Source organism: Triticum dicoccoides, chromosome 2B (genome assembly GCF_002162155.2).
Source record: "Triticum dicoccoides isolate Atlit2015 ecotype Zavitan chromosome 2B, WEW_v2.0, whole genome shotgun sequence".
NCBI classification, from domain to species: domain Eukaryota; kingdom Viridiplantae; phylum Streptophyta; class Magnoliopsida; order Poales; family Poaceae; genus Triticum; species Triticum dicoccoides.
In genome coordinates this window covers 685245250-685256203 of record NC_041383.1, presented here as the reverse complement: position 1 = coordinate 685256203, position 10954 = coordinate 685245250, and the positions used below count along the sequence as shown (strand labels likewise).

At 42.7% G+C, this 10954-nt stretch overlaps 1 long non-coding RNA gene across 7 annotated transcripts; it reads left to right on the top strand.

Annotated features, from left to right (window-relative positions):
- The first annotated feature begins 6 nt into the window (after positions 1-6).
- Positions 7-7115, top strand: LOC119365601. 7 transcript variants are annotated; one of them, XR_005175627.1, is made up of 10 exons: positions 7-283; positions 502-597; positions 1129-1194; positions 2445-2528; positions 2682-2772; positions 3111-3167; positions 3365-3468; positions 4368-4490; positions 5787-5867; positions 6724-7115. It is a non-coding gene; the product is annotated as an uncharacterized LOC119365601 (long non-coding RNA). The 7 variants fall into 7 exon arrangements; XR_005175626.1 differs by lacking the exon at positions 1129-1194; XR_005175629.1 differs by lacking the exon at positions 2682-2772.
- The last annotated feature ends 3839 nt before the right edge of the window (positions 7116-10954 follow it).

The following is a 10954-nucleotide window of genomic DNA, read 5'->3' as shown; positions in this document are numbered from 1 at the left end:
TGCCGCTGCCTCCTCCCCTTCTCTTCGTTGCCTCCCCTCGCGCCGCCGCCCTCCGAGAAGCACCCCGGCCGCTGCTGCTCCGCGTCGTGCCGAGCTTGCCTCCTCTGCTGCTCTCCCCGTCGATCTCGCCCCTCGCCACCGGCCCTCAAGTTTTGGAGGGTCAAGGTGGACAAGGAGATCCATGAGCAGCCGCCGCCGCCCGTCCTCCTACTTCGCCATCAAGGAGAGGAGCATAGGAGCATGTCCTCACGTTCGTGTTCCTCCGAGAAGAGGACAAATCGAGGTGAGCCGCCTCCAACCCGTCGCGCTCCCACCTCCCTCTCCTTCCCTTTTTCTCCCGTTGTCGGGTCCATCGACGCCACTGCTCTCTCCGTCGGGCTTGGCCCTTGCCATTGTCGGGAAGACTGTGCAGACCGCTGCTCGCGTCGTTGCTCCGCAGAGACGAGCCCGCGATGCGTTTCTCTTCTGGTGGGTTTTTGACGATTTGACTCTCGGATGCAGGCAAGTGTCGGAACGAGGAGACGAGTCTGGTGGAGATGATGAGAGGAACGGAGACAAGGATGGCGACTTGATGCTCCTCGGAGACCTCCTCTGGAGGTGATTTTTCTGGGCCTTTTGTTTACTATTTCACAGAGTTGGATCCGCATGCATCTGCTACTCGTGATGTTGTTCAGCTATGTCCTATTGTTTAGTTTCATATACACACTACTTAATTATGTTCATGAGATGGTTCTTTGTTAGACTGGGTGCCATGGGATCTCAGGTTATGGAATTTGGGGTGTTTTGGTGGTCTGATGCTTTTAGTTTCAGCTTAACTTTGCTTTAGAAATGGTCAATTTGGATTTAGCGAATGGTTTGTATATTAGTGAAATATACGGAGTGGGGATCTCTTGGTTATTGTGGCAGCTGTTCGATTTGGTGGTCTGATGATAGTTATAGGAAGGGAAGGGCAGTATATACGGAATGGGGATCTCTGGGTTATTGTGACAGCTATTGGATTGGGTACTATCGCATCTCAGGTTCAAATGTTTTGGATGTTTAGTTTTGGCTTATCTTTGCTCCAAAAATTGGCAGTATATAGCGCCCTCACCCCTGCTTATCTTTGCTCCAAAAATGGACACCGATTAGATTCTCGACCAAGGTTTGCCTGGGAATGCGTCCTTCAATAACAAGAAGATGTGTCCATCTATCAAGGTTAGCCAGAAGTTATCAACTTGCTTTGTAAAAGGCTTGGGATTTTCAAACTTTGTAGGAACTTCTTTTGAACAGATTTACCACCATACATGTACCTGAGAATAGGAAGAACAAATATTCGGAAGAAAACTTTTGAAGTTAAAAAAGATCGCATGACACCACATACACTTGATTTTTTTTGTCATGGCCAAAAGAAAGAATGAGATAAAGAAAGGCTCACATAAAACATACATCTTCATAGGAGCTCGGATGATCTGCATTAAACAGAGCCATTCCACCTGTATGCTTTCATCGACAGGCAGTTTCCTGAAAGTCCTCATACTTAATGAGACGATGGCCCTACATACGAGAAATAAACCTACCAGAGACAAAAATGTGCTTAAAAGTGAAAATACATTTTTATTTCTTTTGAACCAAGGATGGTGAACTTTTTAGATAGTCGCTTGCAAGACAAAAAACAAACAAACATGTTATCAGATAGTCCCTCCTCTCGCGCCGTCGGCTGGCGACCGGCGCATCCGGCTCTCGTCCACCGAGGAGCCGTCGTCCTGTCGCACCGCCGCTCCTCCTGTACACCACCGCAGCACCCGTCCTCCTCCCGCGTCCTCTCTCGGTGTCTGGGCTGCACTTTTCTCGACGCCACTGTCGATTCAGCATGCTCCTGCTGCATCCTCTCTGATTCGCGGCCCTGCCTTGTCAGGTGCTCTTCCTCTCGGTCTCTTCCATCCCCACGTTTTCCTTATGTCACTGTTACCTTGACCGCAGCCAGCCAATGGAAGGCACTCTCCTTTTGCCGGAAGATGGGATGAAGAGAGGAAGATTTAGTAAGAGGAGACCAATCGATGGTGACTGGAGAACCACATCCCCAGTGCCATGCTCCTGAGTCCGCTGCTACTGCCTCCAGAGGGAATGCCTACCTACAACAGCAAGATGAATCCGCACCCCACCTACCTCTGCATTTTTTGCTTGACATGTTGCAGCAACTATCTGAAGTTACAGAGATATAGTGTGCTTGCACAATCTGGGATGTTTTAGTCATGCTTTGTTGATTGGAAGTTACAGAGATATGGTGTGATTGGTTGTTGGAAAACATGCACATAGCTTTTCAAGCAATTCTACTTCTCTATGGAAATGGAAATTTATAAGTTTGGTGTGGTGGAGTAATTATCTTGAGAATCAAAATTGTATACCCTACATCAAATGTTGTCTTCAACATGATTAATTAATCCTTTGCACTTAATGTTGTGTAGATGTTGAGGTTTGACCAGTGTGGCCACCATTGGGGGAGTCCACTAACCGAGGCCCCACTAGATGACAAACCACACCATATCCATGTACGGTTTGGTCAATTTCTTTCTTAGACCTTGCTTCCAAAATTGCATGACATGTTTTGATGTGTCTGCTAATTGTTCAGTCCAAGAGAATTTGTGATCTGTGGTTCCTACGATTTAATTGATTTTCATTGGTCTGCATATGATTTCTAATAGATGAATCCCAAGTTAATTCCCCACCGGATAAAATGTGGCCATGGCTGACCTAATACTGGCTGAGTGATAGGATTGTTCTGCATACTAGAAGGTGAAACTCTGTTGCCCTGTAAGAAAATTTGTTTGTAGTGGATTTATCTTGATTTGGTTCTAAAAGGAAGAGACTGAGAGAGGATCATGTTCTTGCTGAGGTTCAGTTCTCTAAGTTGGTAGTGTTTAAACGACACACAACATTTTTAAACATCTCCTCCCAGCTTCATGGAAATTTCACTGTCTATTGCATCAACACTGTCTACTGGCATGTGTTGCACCTTTGATCATGATCAGAATATAATTTGATTGCCTCTGGATGTTTTCTTGTATATGCTGGATCTAATAAATAAAACTTTTATCTACTCGCCTAATTGTTTTATTTTCACTGTTCTGCAGGGTTTGGTTGGATGTTGCAACCCCACTATGGTTCTAACTTTGTCTACCTCTGTTTAGGTGAATAGATGACCAGGCTGCTGAAATATTAACACTCACTTAATATGAGTTGTTGAGATGAAATGATCCTATTAATGAATTATTAGGCTTCATTGACTTGGAAATTCCAGTCACATCATTTCTGAATTAGGAACTGAGAAATATTCGATGAAAATCCAAGCAGGTTGTAAACTGATATTATTGTTTCTCTTTTGCAGAATGCAATTGAGAATTGGTCAATAAACATTCACTGGGAGTTAGGGGCTGCTACGGTTATGTGCTTGATTGGTTTTGTTAGTTCCATCCAGATTGTGCTTTGCAGGTATTAGGCAAGAGTCGTGTTTTATGAGAAAACTTTATACTTTTTGTTGTGATTGACATATGTTAGTGTGATGTTGGATCATTAGATTTTTGCCAGTGTAGTACATGATCCTCCAAGTTAATTACTAGCATGTGTAAATCCATTGTTCTTTACAAAAAGAAACTGATGCTATTATGGCATCTCTTCTGTTGCCACTCTGTATCTTATATATATACATTCAGAAAGCATGGCTTGGGTTTATACGATGCATATAGGTTACTACACTATTGAAGTATTTGTATCTTGGCCTCTTACCATTTGATCTGCCTACACTAATCTCATGTTTGGTTTAAAGCTTCTAATTTTTTGGCTGACCAGAGCTCAGTAATAAGATTCATGGCTCGGTATGTCATGTTAGTAAGCACATGCCAAATTTAGAAAAACATGGGTACTGAACTAGAAATTCTCATGAAGGAAATCAGTTTAAATATGCATGGTCAGTTGTAGTACTTGCAATGTTTACCTACCTGTGATTCAGATTTCTTTTTATGCCATTGTTCAAACATTACTCGAAATCTCTGATTTGTCAAGCAATTTTCTTGATTAGATGATAATGTGATATACATGGTGACTGCTATTAAGTGAATCCATCCATATATGTCCTTCTTAGTAACCAACTAATTGATGGTAAATCTTTAATCCATAGTTTCCGATTTATGCATGCACTTCTGTTGGTTATCATGTCTATGTAAGCTTTGTGTTGTCCTTTGTAATATCTGATTATGCTATGCAAAGGAAAATCAAGGATTACTGTTCTTGGTACGTATGCAGTGTATTTTTTGTTTTCAATAGTAATAGTTCAAGTAGAGGTCAGATGCAGTGACATAGATGGCCAAAGGATAATTGGACAATGAATGCAGGCTCTTTCATTTCATATCTGGGCGACGAGGGCGGCTTCGACGGGGTCTACACGACATTTGTCCGCATGCTCGATGCTAAGGGCCGCCATCGCCGTCAAGGGACTCAACCAGCACGGCCTCTAGGTACCGCACGCCTAGCGCCACCATTTCTCCATCTATGAGTGAATTAATTTCCCATTATGTTCTATTCCCCGTGTGATTCAGCTTCCAATTATTTGTGCCGCGGGAGAAATTGACTGAATGTGACTGAATCTAAAGAGATGGAAACATGCCGATTAATTTGATAATTTGTTTCCGATCAAATTTATTTTTATTTTCAGAATTTGTTCAAAACTGTTCATATTGGGTATGATCGGAACTCGAGTTCGTGTTTGCCCAAATTTGTTTATGTGCAAGAGTAGTGTGTCTTTTGCCAAATTTGACAAGTATTCCGTCATGAGCACTGGCCGACTAGAAGTGCAAGGAAATATTAACATATTCATGGATCTTAGCGAGGTGTTTGTTGCACTTGATGTGGACTGTGGAAATTTGTTGAAGTGTTCTTGATCCATAGAAAGTAAAGGCACATTAGTCCTTTTTGAGCTGGCAGCAAAAGGAGGACACATTTCTCGGTTGGAAGTTGGTCTCTTTGATTACTATACTTTCAGGTTAGACTTATCTGCTAAGTGTACAGAGGTTTGTTAGGGCAAAGGGAGGGGGAATGCAGGACTTTCAAGGATAGATATTGACTAATATAGTCTAGGTTGGTTTGTCAATTAGGCTGGTACAGCCATTAGTGATATTTAGTAATTTTATCGCAATATTTAGTACTTTCCTGCAGCACTAATTGAGTTCCTGGTAGCACATTGTTGTGATTGAATATAGGATGAACAACAACATATGCATGGTACGCATGATGAGCAAAATAATATAGATACAGACATTTCGAATGATGACAGTACGATGTCCTCCTATGTGAAATTCAGGGGGGAGATTTAATTGTCAGGTTTTGCAAATGGTCTGTAATCTGTCTGTGCGTCTAATTGTTCCCAAACCTACATGTATTGCTCTATGATGAACTAATTAGTTTTCTCATTAAGAACTTCGGAATCGCCATTTGGATTGGTATATTCTAGCTTTAGATGGTACTAATCCCACCATTGGTCTGATCATACTTTAGACAAATAATCAACACTCCATTCCCCCATGCCTATGTTATGTGTTTGATGAAATGCACAGAAGAACTAGGCAGGTGCCTCATGTGCTACGATGGTCACAGTAATATTGACATCAAAATTCATATTTAATATGTTTACTCGGATACCTTACTTATATTACTAAATCAAGAATATTATTTGATCTTTTAAAAATTAGTCTCCTGAATATTCCCAGTTATACCTGCTCATATCATCTGTTATAATATGCTTATTGTGTTACCAGGTCAGGACACTCCACCTTGCATTCACCTATGTGCAGTTTACTTTCATCGTCAACCATGTGGCTTAAGTTAAGCTTGGCCAGGTACCCTGATTACTTAGATAGGGCAGCTTAGTGTTTAGTGATTACTCTATTAGTCATGTTGGATACCCTGCTCTAAAACACACACCTGATGTCTGAAGCTTTACATACACCTGTCTGGCAACATAATACCCATGCTTTGAATTTTAAGATGCCAAATTGGCAATGCTCCTTAACCACCATCTGCTCTGTAATATGTCCGGCTTGATTGATGTGGCACGCACACAAAAAGATCTGATTTTTATGGTTTCTAAAATCTCTACTGGCTATTCTCATAGCACAACACTTGAAGGTTCTGTTCATTGTTAAATCATAATCATGAGTTTGGTTTAAGCAGTTCTGTAATTGGAGACACTAGATCATCTATGTAGAAGTACTATTCTCATAGCACAATACTTGAAGTTTTTCATGGTCGATCTACTTGTATTCCTATATATTTCTTTGCGTTGGCAAATCAACATTTTCATTTTGAATGCTTTTACATGACACCTAAGCAGTAAACTAGAATGTTTACGTGTTTTCATAATCATAGCCACATTCTCTCCTATGGAGACACAACTTATGAAAAATACCAATTGGTTTGCAGAACCACCACTCTTGTATGATAGCCTGATACATAACAGATGCAATACAATTTAGACTTGCCATTCTTTCTTTATTTCAAGATCTGTTATCGAGACATGGTTTTTGCCTATGTTTTCCAGTTTTGGTACATTTGTTGTGAACTTAAGAGGGAATACACATATAATTTGACTCTTTTAACTTGTGGTGCTTTGTAGTACTTAGCTGAAGATAGTAACTTGATGCTTTTTTCTTTATTATTTATGCTGATATTTCTCTTGCTTTGTGCATTTCTAAGCAAATTACATGGCTCTTCATCAGCGTCATGATAATGTCGTCTAACAAGCTCGCATGTGGATGTGCTAATGATCGGGATATGATGAAAGGCAAAGACGATTGGCATGTTTTGTCCGGTCTGCTGAAGTTTAGGTGGGCAAGGTCACACAATTTGGGTTATTGATATCATTTTGGGACATTATTTCGAACAACCTCTATTTCTAAATGTTTGCAAAGGCTAATTTGCATGGTTTTCATTTTTGGAGGTTGTACCATGGCTGCTTTCAATCTTTCCTTCTGTATTATTTTTGTGTGTTTGCTGGAGTGAATTTTAGTCTTTGTTCACTTTTCATATTAACATTTAAAATACCATGGAAACGGACCTGGCCATATATTTGCAGTATCAAGCAAATCCTTTTGGTGGTTATAGACTTATAGTTGCTACTCCAAATCAAAATAAGTGTCGTCGTTCTGAACTAAGGTTAGTTCAATCGTCATTTTGAACTAAGATTAGTTCAACCTAAGTTCAAAGCTGCGACATTTATTATGGATTGGAGGGAGTATTAAATGTTTTCTTAGTGGTGCCCCAATTGCTTTGTACTGGGTTGGATATGACCGCACCCCGCAAGTTATACTTTGTACCTCTAAAACTCATCTTAAATTTCATATATTATTCATAGATAATGAATTGGTGTATGACACCGTAACGAACCAATATCATTTCTATTTTTTTTTATATTTGCAATGCTCCTATGACTATATTACCGGATTAGATACGATTGTACCCGGGTGCGGCAAGCCGCATTTCCTACCTAGTCTCTATGAAATGGAGCTGGATCGGTGCGTGTTTTCAGTTTTTCATGCTATTCCATAATTCGTTTGGCTTAGTTTGCCTAGCAATTTAGTGCTGTGGATAGCAAGAGTTCGAACAATTTGTACTCAAAACCGATTAAAAAGTTGGAAGTAAACAGATACCCAAGTCATGTGCGAGATATATAGCAGCTTAAAGTAACAACTTTGCGTCGCATTGGACATTACTGCTTAATACTACTCCATCTATAAACTAATATAAGAGCGTTTAGATCACTAAAATATAGTAATCTAAACGCTCTTATATTAGTTTACGGAGGGAGGGAGTACATGTCTCTCATAATACGTAGTACTTTGCCCATCTCCATCTTCACCGACAGAAGCATCACAGCTCCATTACTGTCTTGAACCCCGAGCGTGGCCCTCGCCACACGCACCGCGGAGCACAGGTATCCTCGCTACATGACACCGCGGGCCCACGCGCGCGAGGCGGGCCGCGCGGGTTGGGTAGGGTCGTAACGGGCACCGCGAGAGGGGGCGAAGAGGGTTGCCCGCGAGGTTTTTGCCTCCCTCCACTCAACAACCCAAAACCCCAGTCCATTCACTCTCCCATTGCCCCCCTTACTGCCTCACTCAATAACTCCTCTCTCTGCCTGCGTGCGGGAGCTGGAAGAGATGGAACAGAGGAATCCAAAGGCGGGGAGGCCGAACCCCTGCGCGACCTTCCGCCCGGTCCCGCCGCCGCTGCCCGCGCGCCGCGCCGACGCAGCGCCGAGGCCCAAGGTGATTGATTTGCACATGCCGCTCTTTTCCCCCACCCCCAAATCCCCCGCGCGATCGCGGACGGGGGCCGCCTAGGGTTTCCCGCGTACGGTACAGACTCGCGGCGGCGGCGGCGACGGCGGCGTTCTTTTTCTTTTCTTGGTTCCGATGTTGATTTTGCCCTCTGCTTCCTTAGTTTGCGACAAGTGTTATCTCTAGTTATGATTATATTATCATTTGTGTTGCCATTTTCCAACCAAAAACCTCCTTATTTTCATTTGTATGTCGTGCCTATCCAAACGAATTTGCATGTTGGAGCAAATTAAAATAAGAATAATTTATGCCAAACTTTTATACTTTATATAACATGTTTTTTAGCATTCTGCTAAATCTATAAGTATGACTGCTCTCTATAGTGTCATTAACCGCATAACATTATTGCTAAATATATTGTTTTTCTTATACAATTATAATATATCATTTCAAATGAGTTGTGCTAAATTTAAACTATATTTTGTGATGAAAAGTGTACTTTATTAATCGCATAAATTTTGTGTGTGTGTGTGATATTCTTAAATACTCTCTCCACTTCTTTACTTTGCATTTAACCTGTTTACGTTTTTATTTAGTTTGCGTCTTGCCCATCTGCACTAATACATGCATCGCAAACAAACTCTAATTGGGTAACCAATTGTTTGCCGATGCATGCACTCCATGCAACCCAGTCTCTTTTCATTTGTTTGTGGGCCTAGAATTTTATACAGACTAAATGAAAATTGAGAGAGTGTGATGGTATAGATATCTAAGACGCACTATGAGCCAAATATCCTAACGGTAGTATCTAGTTTATTATTGGGTAAATATTTGAAGAACCTTCTAGAGTGTAAGTGGAACCATTAGTATTGATTTCTTGGTGGTATTTTCATTATCAAATGTGTCTTCCAAGTTACAACAGATGCATTATTTAGTTGACAACATGTGCATGCTATGTACTTTGAAACAAAATAATTTCACTTATAGTAATCAGGGATGAACACAAAACCTTGGCGTTATATCCGATGTATATAAGTGCTCCTTCAAAACGGTAATATGTATACCTTTTTTTTCTTTCTAAAATACGCATAAGCATGTGTATCATTGCATCAAAGAAGCGGCAAAGAAGCCGGGTACAATGCCTTTCGGCCAGTACTACTACACAATACATTCCTTAGGCCCAAATATGGTGAAATGTCATATAGTAGGCGTTCATATAACAACACTAAGGAAAACAACGACATACATATCATCAAAATATCAAACGAATACCAAATTCACATGATTAATTATGACAAGACTTCTCCCATGCCCTCAAGAACAAAAGTAACTACTCGCAAATAATATTTATGTTCAAGATCAAAGGGGTATTGAATAGCATCAAGGATCTGAACATATAATCTTCCACCAAATAAACAAACTAGCATCAACTACAAGATTTAATCAACACTGTTAGCAACCCACAGGTACCAATATGAGGTTTTGAGACAAAGATTAAATACAAGAGATGAACTAGGGTTTGAGATGAGATGGTGCTGGTGAATATTTTCATGGAGATTGGCCCTCCCACGATGAGAGGGTTGTTCGTGATGACAATAGCTTCAATTTTCCCCTCCCGGAGGGAAGCATGCCTGGCGGAATCGCTTCACCGGAGAGAAAAGTGCTCATGCCCAAGTTCCACCTGGAGATGGCGGCGCTCTGTCGGGGAAACCGATCACCTATGGGGTCACAAGGATCCCTTCTACGTTCGGCGGGGGGATTAGTTGCACGAAGAGCAGGTCGAGCCGTTAGGACACAGAGGGTTCTTATCCAAGTCCGAATCCCCTCTCTGTGCGCCTCGGGCCTCCTTTTATACTCAAAGGGGTCGCCAAAGTGGCACACAGGAGGTGACAAGCTACAGTGGTACGAGCTTATCGTTCGATCAGCGTAGGACAAGTGCATTTAATGCGACGCCTACGTGTCCTCTCACTTCATTGGGGACGGCAACAGAGTCCATCCCGTCCTTCGGCGCTTCTCCTCGCCTTGCCACGCGTCTGGGCCGACGAGGTATGCAGCGCAACACTGGCCAACCAACTTCTGTGTTGGCAAAGTGGTAGGCTTCCACGAAGATCTGCATGCCACCACGTAGGCGCCTGTTTTGCTGGCATGCTTATCGCTGCGTTGGAGTGGTGGTGAGGTGGCGGAACCCTGCCGAGCGCGGGCCTGACCTTGGCCCAGTGATCATCCCCGGCGAGGCTTGCCGGGGGCCTTGGAGTCGTCCCCGGCAAAGTCTTGCCGGGGGTCTTCATCATTTGATCCCACGTGGACTCGTGGGTTGTCGATCCTCGTGAGGAGCTGCATGCTACCAGGCATGTGCTCTTCAAATCTTGGTCTTTAACATTGTCGATGGTGTCAGAGCTCTCAAGCCCAAGGGTGGTGGCCTTGATGGTCTCTTCGCAAGCTGCACCGACAAGGGGCTTACTGGGGGCCGCGTAGGTCACCTCGGCAAGGCTTGTTGCCGGGCGTGGCCCTGCTTGCCTCTTGCTGCTTGCTACTCTCGACAGCTGTCTTGATATTCTTTGTACCTGTCTTGCCTTCTGCTGTCCTCCTCTGCTCCGCCGAGCCCTGCTGCAGGGGTGGCTGCGACCGTCGGTGCACAAGTAAGGGGT